We start from the raw sequence: 10,328 nt of genomic DNA on the forward strand, positions 1-10,328 counted from the left end.
AGAAGCTGAATGTCGTCTTGGATCTGACGAGAAAAGGAAACCATTGGGATTTTTTTTTAAAATTATTTTTCCCTATTTAGCTTGGCACAAGTTCCGTTCTGTAATGTTAATCAACAAATTTTTTACTTGTGGTAATTAAGTATTCTTGGAATCTTTTATACAAGCTATATATATTGATTGCTTATCTTTAATTAATGCTTATATATCATTTTTTTTCTTGATGACAAAAAAGAGAGTATGAATTTAGAATTTTACTCCCAGCTATCAATATATAGCTGAAATCCAAGCCATGGTGATACCATCAAATTTACAAGATAAGGATACACTATAAATCAAACAAATTTCTGCCTTATTTCATTTAATTGTCAACATCTTATAGTTCAAAATCATAACTACAAGGTCCATAAAATTCGGAAAAGAAAAAAGAAAATACAATTATTTGGTGCTTGCACAAAAACCAAATGACAGCTCCTCGAATATTCTAGCATAAAGTATAATCTACAACTATTTAGCTAGAGCAAGAACTCATCCATCTCACTCTTCTCTGTAAGCAGTGGCCTTTACGACACCTAGCAATATAATTTCTCACTTGTGGACAATCTTTATCTGTTATACAAGGACGAGAACTTGGTAAATAAGTAGAATCACATACTTTTATGAGAAGAAATATGGAAATAAATAGAAACAAAACATAAACCAACTTCAGAATTTCAACCATATTGTTCGCTATTTGCATATAAAAATAGGATATGATTTTATATATTTATAGTGTATTAAAGTTATGCTATCATTAAAATAATTAAATAAATTAGGCATTTCTAAAGTTTTAAAAACCATTCATGAAATTGGAATACTTAATAAATGCCTCTTGAGTATATCAGTGGTTGTGTTTGTCCTTTTCGCATTTAGAAAGAAGTTCATATAATAAACTAAATAGTCATAAGAATTGAATATTATTTAACTAACTTTTCCATGTACTTTTTCCTTCAAAGTAAAGTTCATTATTGTTTTAACCTTTCGTGATAACAAAGGGAAAATAATATATTTTTGACCATTGTAAAATTTTCTACGGATATAATGCAATATTGGGATTAGACCATATTTATGTTGAAGTAGAATGTATGTAGGATCAATTTATTTTTATTTTGTTCATTGTATCATAAAGAATGTGAGACATTTGCTAAAATCATGTGTCTGAATATTATCACATAACTCTTTTATACATGAGATTACATATAATTAAGATAATTATGTAATAAAAACTATTCTTGACAACTTATAATATTTTTTATTTTTTAATTGTTTTTCAATTTTTCTCTTTTCTTTTTCAAATGTTGTCAAGATAGTATATGAAATTTCGCGTTGTTACTTGAGATAAAAATAAGCTCCTTATCTCTCCCCAACTTGAATAAAACCATATTTTAATTGATTTCTTCTCTATCCAAAGACAATGGACACAATATCATGATGGTTTAGGGTTTTATATTCAAGAAAATCAAAATCTGCTTGATTGTTCAGTTTTGCAATTGTATTTGGACATCATGGAAATTTCGCTAAGCAAATAATGTATGCTTAGAAAATGTGGCAATTGATGGACAAAATTGGCAAATGCATCAAACGATAACAAGTAATAAAGTCGTAAGTTTATCGTTCTCCACAGTGATTGTCGTTCGACTTAGCAATTAGTAAAACTTATTTCAAAGAGTATAATTAAAAGAGAATTAAATAGAGTTGCAATGTTTAATTGTCTTGCCCAATGCGAGATTAGGTTTGTGATTCAAATTATAAACAGCGATTAGGGAATCCTTAAATCCCCCCCCCCCCCTCGTCTTTGTTGGTATTAACTTAGAAAACAATTAGTTATGTGGTGTCTACTCATGATTTATTCCAACTAAGATTTAAAAACTCCATTAAAGAAGAGAGTAGAAAACTTTAGATTTTAAATTTGAATTTCATTAACATAACTATGGAATAAGTAATTAGAACATCCATGAATGGATAAATAATTTCGGGTTTTCAATCCTACTTTTCATCTGCGGAACAATTTTCAAGATTAAGATACATATATCTCTTTTGAAAAAGCATTAAGAACAGACAAAAACTAATTTAAATCGGACACAAGAAAAACATAACTGAATGAAAACATTATTAATTAAATCCAAAAAATAAGAAGGGGTTCATCTTAGAATCCTAATCAAAGAATTTTAGTTGCTCATGACAACAAACATCATAACAAAACAATAGAAAAACATATCCTAGAGAGATCAAGAGGAGGATGGAGATCCTGCCTTGAAACTATGATGTGTGACCCTTGCCTTGAACGGCTAGCTTTCTGAATGAAAAATAAAGAGTGCGATGATCATTATTTATAGCATATAATTACTTAAGAGTTTAAGAGAGAAAAACTGAGCTATTTCCACCTTTTCTCATTGAAAAACAAGCTACGGGCGATTTCTGCCCGTAGCGGTGCGCAAGTTGCGCATGCAAGGGCGCATGAGGCAGTGGAAACACTAGATTATGCGCAAGAGGCGCATGGCCATGCGCAGGAGGCGCATGAGGCAGCCCTTGTTGTGAGAAATCTTGCGTTTTCGTCCTGTTTTCGATCGTTCTTTCGTCTGGAAACTCCAATGAACTTGAAATGAATTTTCTTCACTCTGTAGTGTCTTCATCTCCTTGACCCTTCACGTGATGTCTTGATTTGTCGATTTACAGGACTCTAGCATGTGTGATTTCTATCGATTGTATCAAATTGGGGTTTTTCATGATTGATTTCTTGCAAAACAAGTCGGTAAGTGCTATGACGCACAAGTTGTTTGTTAACCATGCACCGTCGGCACTCACATGCTCCTAGACGCACAGATGGGAGCGCCAGGCGCCCATAAACTAAGTTTCTTTTTAGGAACAAATTGCTTGCTATTTGCTTTTTCTCCCTGATAGGCGTTTGGCAAGTGCACCAAATACTATCGAAGTAGTAAAATATCGATCCCACGAGGACTGTTTTTAATCTCAATAATTCAACTACGTTGTATTTTAGGATCTATAAAGGTTATTTTGATTTGCCACTAGGCAGTAAATTGGTTTGATTGCATAAAAGTAATTGCTAAAAATAAATTGGTTTTCAAGAATAAGAGAGAGATGAGTTTAGGTCTTTCGAATCATCTATGTTCCCCTAATTGTTATGTTGCACCTATTCGTATGAATGATCTTCTAATCCCACGATAGTTAACAAAATAGTCCTAATCAATCCCTTGAGTTAGGACCCTCTTCTTAAACTACAGCCCCTAATCCCTTAGGTGGTTTAATAATCTTTGAAGGTTTAAAGCACGTTAACCTAATATCACTAATAAACGATTATCCATTCCTAGACTAACCATGTTTATTAGAACAATTCAATAGGTCTAAGTAGAAAGCTATGGTCAGTAGTCATTCGTTCTCACAAAATCATATTTATATTTGATCAGGATATAAAAAGCATTAAGAACAATTGATTGAATAAAGACTAGAATATCATTCACAATAAATAGAGTTTCACAACATAATATCTCAATTAGGGTTACAACGAATCATCTCAGACCTAACCTCTAATGGATTTAGCTACTCATAATAGTGTTTACAAATAACATAATCATTAGAGGTAATAAAACATACACAAAGTGGTTGGAAGATGAAGAAATCGTCCTCCTGGCCTTCCTTGCAGTTGCAAAATCGCACTTGGCTCTCTAGAATTCGTAACCCTTGTTTTTGGAATAGACTGCAGCTTAAATAGGCACAGAATATCGCCCAAATCGTGTCACGTTTTAAGTGAATCGTGACACGTTTTTACCTTCTGGAGCAAGAAACTGAATTAGGGTTTCACCAAATCGTGTCATGTTTTACCAATCGTGACACGTTTCTTCAATGTCGAAACAAGAGTTCTGATGCTTCCCAAATCGTGGCATGTTTCTATGCAATCGTGACACGTTTTCTTCTTTTGCAATCCTTCAGTTTTTCTGCTCTTTTTGCTGCATAAGTCTCATTGTGAACTCCATTTTTGTGCTAAAATACATCTAAAATTACGTAATGACAAGCTGTCATCACTCCCCATTGATTGATCATGATTCATTGCCACCAATCAACCATAACCTTCTTAGATCTACGGTAATTAAATTGTTCTATAACTCTTGTTGTAACACCCTGTTTTCCCAACGTAAAAATTTCATATTTAAAAATCAGAGTAATTCAACTTTAACGGAATGCTACACTTCTTAAAAATTCATAAACTGAATAAATAGCAATTTATTCTTCAAAATCATTTAACACAAGTAATTCAAAACTTCACAGCGGAATTAGTTCATTCAACATAAAAAGTCTTTGGCACGCAGGCCTCATCATAAAAATCTCAAGTCTTGTTCAACATTTATTCATAAAAATCCATAAGTAATACGTAAGGAATAGAAATAGAAGACATAATCCCATCTTGTTACGTATCAGAGCACCTAAGACACACTTGTGAGGAGTCCACTCACGACCGCAACTAATCCTGGTTACATGCAAGTTACCCATACGAAGAGCAACATTTCCAAGCAGAGGGGTGAGATTTCTCAAACAATAATATTAAGCATATAAATCATATAAAGTACATTCAACAACTTAAACATCTTATAATTCATTAATCATATCTAACAACTTAAACTTGCTTAACTAGTGTCATTAATCTTCTTATATTGGTCGTCAAACTATCTTAATACTAATCATAAACATCTTCATATATTATCAATTACTAATCTTAACATCATCATATAACATCAAATAATAGTCTCCAACAATCATCACATAACATCAATATTAATCACAAACGTCACCACCTTTCATCAAACATTATTTACAAGCATTAACACCTAATATCAAATATAATCATAAGCATCATCATGTAATTTCACATAAGTATTATTATCAAAACATAGCATTACTGAAAACAACTTCATAATCAAATTCGTAATCAACTTCATATATCAACATAATTATAACTCACGTAACATCTTATCATAAATCATTCGTCTTCATTCATCATAGCACTTCATTAATAACTTATCAACTTGACATCTTAACAACTTGACAACTTGACATCTCAACATCTTAACAACTTCGACTCGACTATGCAACTTCTACTTCTCAAATCATCTTAGACATCTTCATTATGCATGCGGTACCACCAGGGCATTAAGCCCTCTTCTCTAAGGTCATAAAGGACATGTCGGGCATTAAGCCCCCATCTCTAAGGTCATAAAGGACCTAGGACCTGTCGGGCATTGAGCCCCCATCTCTAAGGTCATAAAGGACCTGTCGGGCATTAAGCCCCCATCTCTGATTATGAAACGACACAACTCTAATGCAACGACATAACATTCGTACAACTTAGACAACTTCATGAACATCTATGACATCCTAACATCTTGACTTCTTGACAACATAACATCTTAACAACTTGATGACTTCATAACGACTCGACGACTTAACAACTCTTATCATCTTAACGTCTTAACATCTTAACATCTTAGCATCTTGACAACATATGGATCAAATAAATAATTCATGTCATATTATAATATACCAATATCAAATGATAATAAACAACATCTTAAAACATCATATGCATCAATCATAAACAACTTCATATAACATCGTATTTAAACATCGACAATAATTCACTATGTATCTTTGTAAAAACATAATAAATTATCCACAGCATATTTTCATGTCAAACCAAAGCTACTGGAAAGATATCACAAATATCAACAACTTTCATGTTTACAACAAAGATCAATTCAAAACAGAAACATATGAACAAAATGCAAAAACATGAAACAGAGAATGCTGTCACCGTACAATTTAGCAAAGACCTCCCTGTAGTATTTTCATCATAACTCAAAGACCAAACATCATTTTCACGTCAAACCAAAGCCACTAGAAATCTAACAAAATTATCTAAAAACTTTCATGTTTACACCTAAGACCAATTCTGTACCGATCAATACCAGTTTTCATTCTAAATTTGGAAAAGTTGTGCTGAAAGTCCATAAAAATTCACTGTGACCTACGTGCAGTAATTTGACCATAACTCAAGTTCTATAAATCGTTTTGACGTGAGAACAACGACATTAGAAAGCTAGCATCCATACCTACAACTTTCATGTTTACACCTAAGACCAATTCCGCACCGATCAATAGCAGTTTTAATATCAAAATTCGGGCAGAATGCAGATTTTCTTCAAGTTTCACCTAATCTCATTGATGACAGTGCATCAACATTAGTTATTTAGTCATATTTAGGTCTTTATTATGGCATTTAGAGAGTCAACTGCAATGAATTCATGGTGAAATCAAACCAAAACAGGAACAAGAGCTCAAGAGAAGAAACTTTGATGAAACAGGAAAATATTGCCCAAGTATAAGCAAACGTGCCACGTTGATAACTGGTCGTGGCACGTTGGAACGATGTGGAGTTCATGGTGACAATCTGAAAATTTCGTGACACGAAGGAAGACACAACGTGCCACGATGGGTTGATGAACTTGCTGCCACGTCAAATTAATGAAGGTATCGTGCCACGATGGTCCCGTAACGTGGCACGATGATGGGCTTTTCTGAAACCCTAATTTTCTTTCTATAAATATCCAGCTGCTAGCAAGGGTTTTGGGGACTGATTATTATTACGATTTGGAGCATCAAGGACGATAGGAGACCAAGGAACGAGCCCTGAATCTCATACCAACACTCCGTTGGTTAGATTTATGTATGTTTTCTTTTGTTATTTCTTATGATTGTTTAGCTATGAGTAGCTAAACCTTTAGTTTTGTTAAGCCATGATGAAACTTTTGTAATATATGATTTTGTAGTTGAACTCTCTCTATAATCAATGCTATTCAGTTTTTATTCAGAATTACTTGTGTTTATTGCTTTTCATGATTATTGTTTTGTATGACTACTAGCCCTAGCTTCTTGCAATCACATGAATTGATCTTAGGAATTGAATGACTACTAGCCCTAGCTTTTAATCCTGAAATAGTAATTGTGTTTAACTCAACACTAGGAACCTAGAGATAGGAAATTGAGGGTTATGATACATGAATTAATGTTCCAATATTGCTTCCGCGGTTATTCAATCACGTTAAGAGATTAATAGGGTTATAACTTAGGAAAGGGCTTTAATGCGAGAGATTGATCAAAGTCACTTAGTTAATTTATCGTAAAAACTGAGTAGTAATTGAGAGTAGAGAGAGGTAGACTTTTTCATATAAAGCAATAGTGGATTCACCGGCTTAACCATTCATCTCGACATAATTTTCTTTCAAACTCTTTCAGCCTAGGGCAACCAAATATAATTTTTACACATCCTAACGTATAACGTACTTGTTATAATTGAAACTAACACAGTCCTTGTGGATCGATATTTATTACTACTTCGATAGTTTTCGGTACACTTGCCAGATATCTATCAAGTTTTTGGCGCCGTTGCCGGGGACTGTTGATTTATTTCAACAAGGCAATTACGTTATAATTTAGGATTTCTGCAATTTTATTTTCTGTTTTTAGTTTTATTTTTCTGTTTCAGTATTCATTTGATTACTTTGTATTGTGCAGTGCTACTAAGGTATTTGCTGTTTATGCGAGGTAAAGTGAGCTCCAAAGATCTCGAATTCAATCTGGAAATAGAAATGACTGCTAGAGCACTCCGGAAAGCTGCCCGGTTGAAAAGGTTGTCTCATTCCGTTCCATCGGGTGTTCGAGAACAAATACCTGAGCCACTCTCACTTGAATCTGAAACATCTGCTTCTCCTCAATCTGCTATCATGGGAGAACCTGCACCAAGACCAAAGCTAGGGGACTACGGGTTAGCAACTCATCGCGGTCAACTGACCCACACTTTTCAACCAGCTAACCCCGTTGCTTTCGACATCAAGACAACTGTCCTCAACGGTTTGAGGGACAAGCAATTCGATGGGACTGAAGCTATGAGTCCTCATGAACACTTGAGCTACTTTGCTGAAACTTGCGAGTTTTGTGTGCAACCAGCCACTGTGACTGAAGCACAAAAGAAACTAAGGCTGTTCCCTTTCACCTTGATGGGAAGAGCAAAAGATTGGTTGCTAACAATTCCAAACGGGACTGTCCAAACATGGGAAGAGTTAGAGCTGAAGTTCTTGGAGAAATATTTCCCTATGTCTAAATATTGGGAAAAGAAGATGGAGATCTCTAACTTCAAGCAAGGAGAAGGTGAATCATTGTATGATGCTTGGGAGCGATTCAATTTGCTTCTGAAGAGATGCCCTAATCATGAGTTCACCGAGAAACAATACCTCCAAATCTTCACTGAGGGGGTGACACCAAACACTAGAATGTTCTTAGATGCTTCCGCAGGAGGAAGTCTTAAGAGCAAGACTGATCATGAAGTTCAAGCCTTAATTGAAAATATGGCGGGCAATGAATATCGTGCTGAAGCTAAGAAGAAAGAAAGAGGAGTGTTTGGGGTAAATGAACAAACAGCAATCCTAGCTAACCAAGCAGCCATGAACAAACAAATAGAGGCTCTAACTAAGGAGTTTCAAGGGTTTACTTTGGCTCATAAGCAACAACAGGTGGCTGCAATCAAATGTGACTTATGCGGTGAAGAACATCCCAATGTTGAATGTGTTCCAGAAGGATCAAATGAGGAAGCTAATTTCATGGGAGGTTATCAAAGGCAAAATCAATACTACAACTCAGGTATCAACAAGCATCCAAATCTCAGTTACTCAAATAACAACGCTTTGAACTCTCAAATGCTTAATCCTCCACAACAACAACAACAAAGGAAGTCTTCAGCTCTTGAGGAAACTATGATGAACTTTATGAAGATGACTCAAGGCAACTTTGAAGAGATGAAGAAGAGTCAAGAGGCTGAGAGAAAGAACAATGAAGCCTCCAGAAAGATGCTTGAAACTCAACTTGGGCAATTAGCTAAACAATTGGCTGAACAAAACAAAGGCGGATTCTCAGGTAACACACAAGACAACCCTAAAAATGAGTCTTGCAATGCTATTGAGTTGAGGAGCAAGAAGGTATTGACACCTCCAGTTCCAAAAGTTCCAAAGAAAGCTGATGAAGTAGTAGTGGAGGAAGAAGAAAAAGGTGAAGTTGAAAAGAATAATGAGGTTGTAGTTGAAAAAGATAATGATCAAGGAGTAGTTGAAAATGAAAGGAAGAAAAAATAGAGGGAGAAAAAAGTGAGAAATTGATTGATGAAGATTCAATCTTGAGGAAGTCTAAGAGTCAAATATTGAAGGATGGAGATCAGCCACAAGTTGTTCCATCATATGTGAAGCTTCCATACCATCACTTAGCCAAAAAGAAGAAGAAGGAGGAAGGTCAATTCAAGAAGTTCATGGAGCTTTTCTCACAACTTCAGGTGAACATTCCCTTTGGTGAAGCTCTTAATCAAATGCCCATGTATGCTAAGTTCATGAAAGACTTGCTGACTCGAAGAAGGAAACCAAAAGATGATGCAAACATTGCACTTTCAGAAAATTGTAGTGCAATTCTTCAAAAGAAACTTCCACCCAAATTAAAAGATCCAGGTTCTTTCACTATTCCTTGTTCTATTGGACCGGTAGACATTGGTAGAGCGTTGTGTGATTTAGGGGCAAGTATCAACTTGATGCCTCTTTCAATGATGAAGAAGCTTGGATGTGGGGAGCCAAAGCCAACAAGAATGACCATTACTCTAGCTGATCGGTCAATCTCTTACCCTTTTGGTATACTTGAAGATGTGCTAGTTAAGGTCAATGAGCTAGTATTTCCTGCTGATTTTGTAATCCTAGACATGGCTGAAGATGAAGACATGCCACTCATTCTTGGAAGACCTTTCCTTGCAATCGGTCGAGCTTTGATTGATGTTGAAATGGGCCAGCTTATGTTGAGATTCCACAACGAGCAAGTTGTGTTTAATATTTTTGAAGCCATGAAACATCAAGCTGAAAATCCTAAGTGCTACCGAATTGATGTTGTTGATGAGATAATTGAAGATGATTCTCGTAAGCCTCAACCAACACAACCTTTAGAGAGAACATTAGTTAATTCTATAGAGAATGATGAAGATACTGAAGATATTGAGGTAAAGGATTGTGTCAAGCAATTTGAGGCAAGCAAGCAACAAATGCACCACCCGCCACTTGAAAACATACTTGGTGAAAAATATGGGGGATCGGAAACATTGAACAATGAAAAAGAAAAAAATCCAGAGTTAAAAGAACTCCCTCCACACTTGAAGTATGTCTTTCTTAGTGAGGATTTTTCCAAACCAGCAATCATCA

The 10,328-nt window shown here is 35.0% G+C and overlaps 1 non-coding gene across 1 annotated transcript; it reads right to left on the minus strand.

Moving 5' to 3' along the window:
* Positions 1 to 8,214: 8,214 nt before the first annotated feature.
* On the minus strand, positions 8,215 to 8,320 carry LOC146903942 (small nucleolar RNA R71). The gene has a single exon (XR_015020984.1). It is a non-coding gene; the product is annotated as a small nucleolar RNA R71 (small nucleolar RNA).
* Between the last annotated feature and the right edge of the window lie 2,008 nt (positions 8,321 to 10,328).

This window comes from Medicago sativa, chromosome 7 (assembly GCF_051527215.1).
Source record: "Medicago sativa cultivar Bolivia chromosome 7, Bolivia_mono, whole genome shotgun sequence".
Lineage (NCBI taxonomy): Eukaryota > Viridiplantae > Streptophyta > Magnoliopsida > Fabales > Fabaceae > Medicago > Medicago sativa.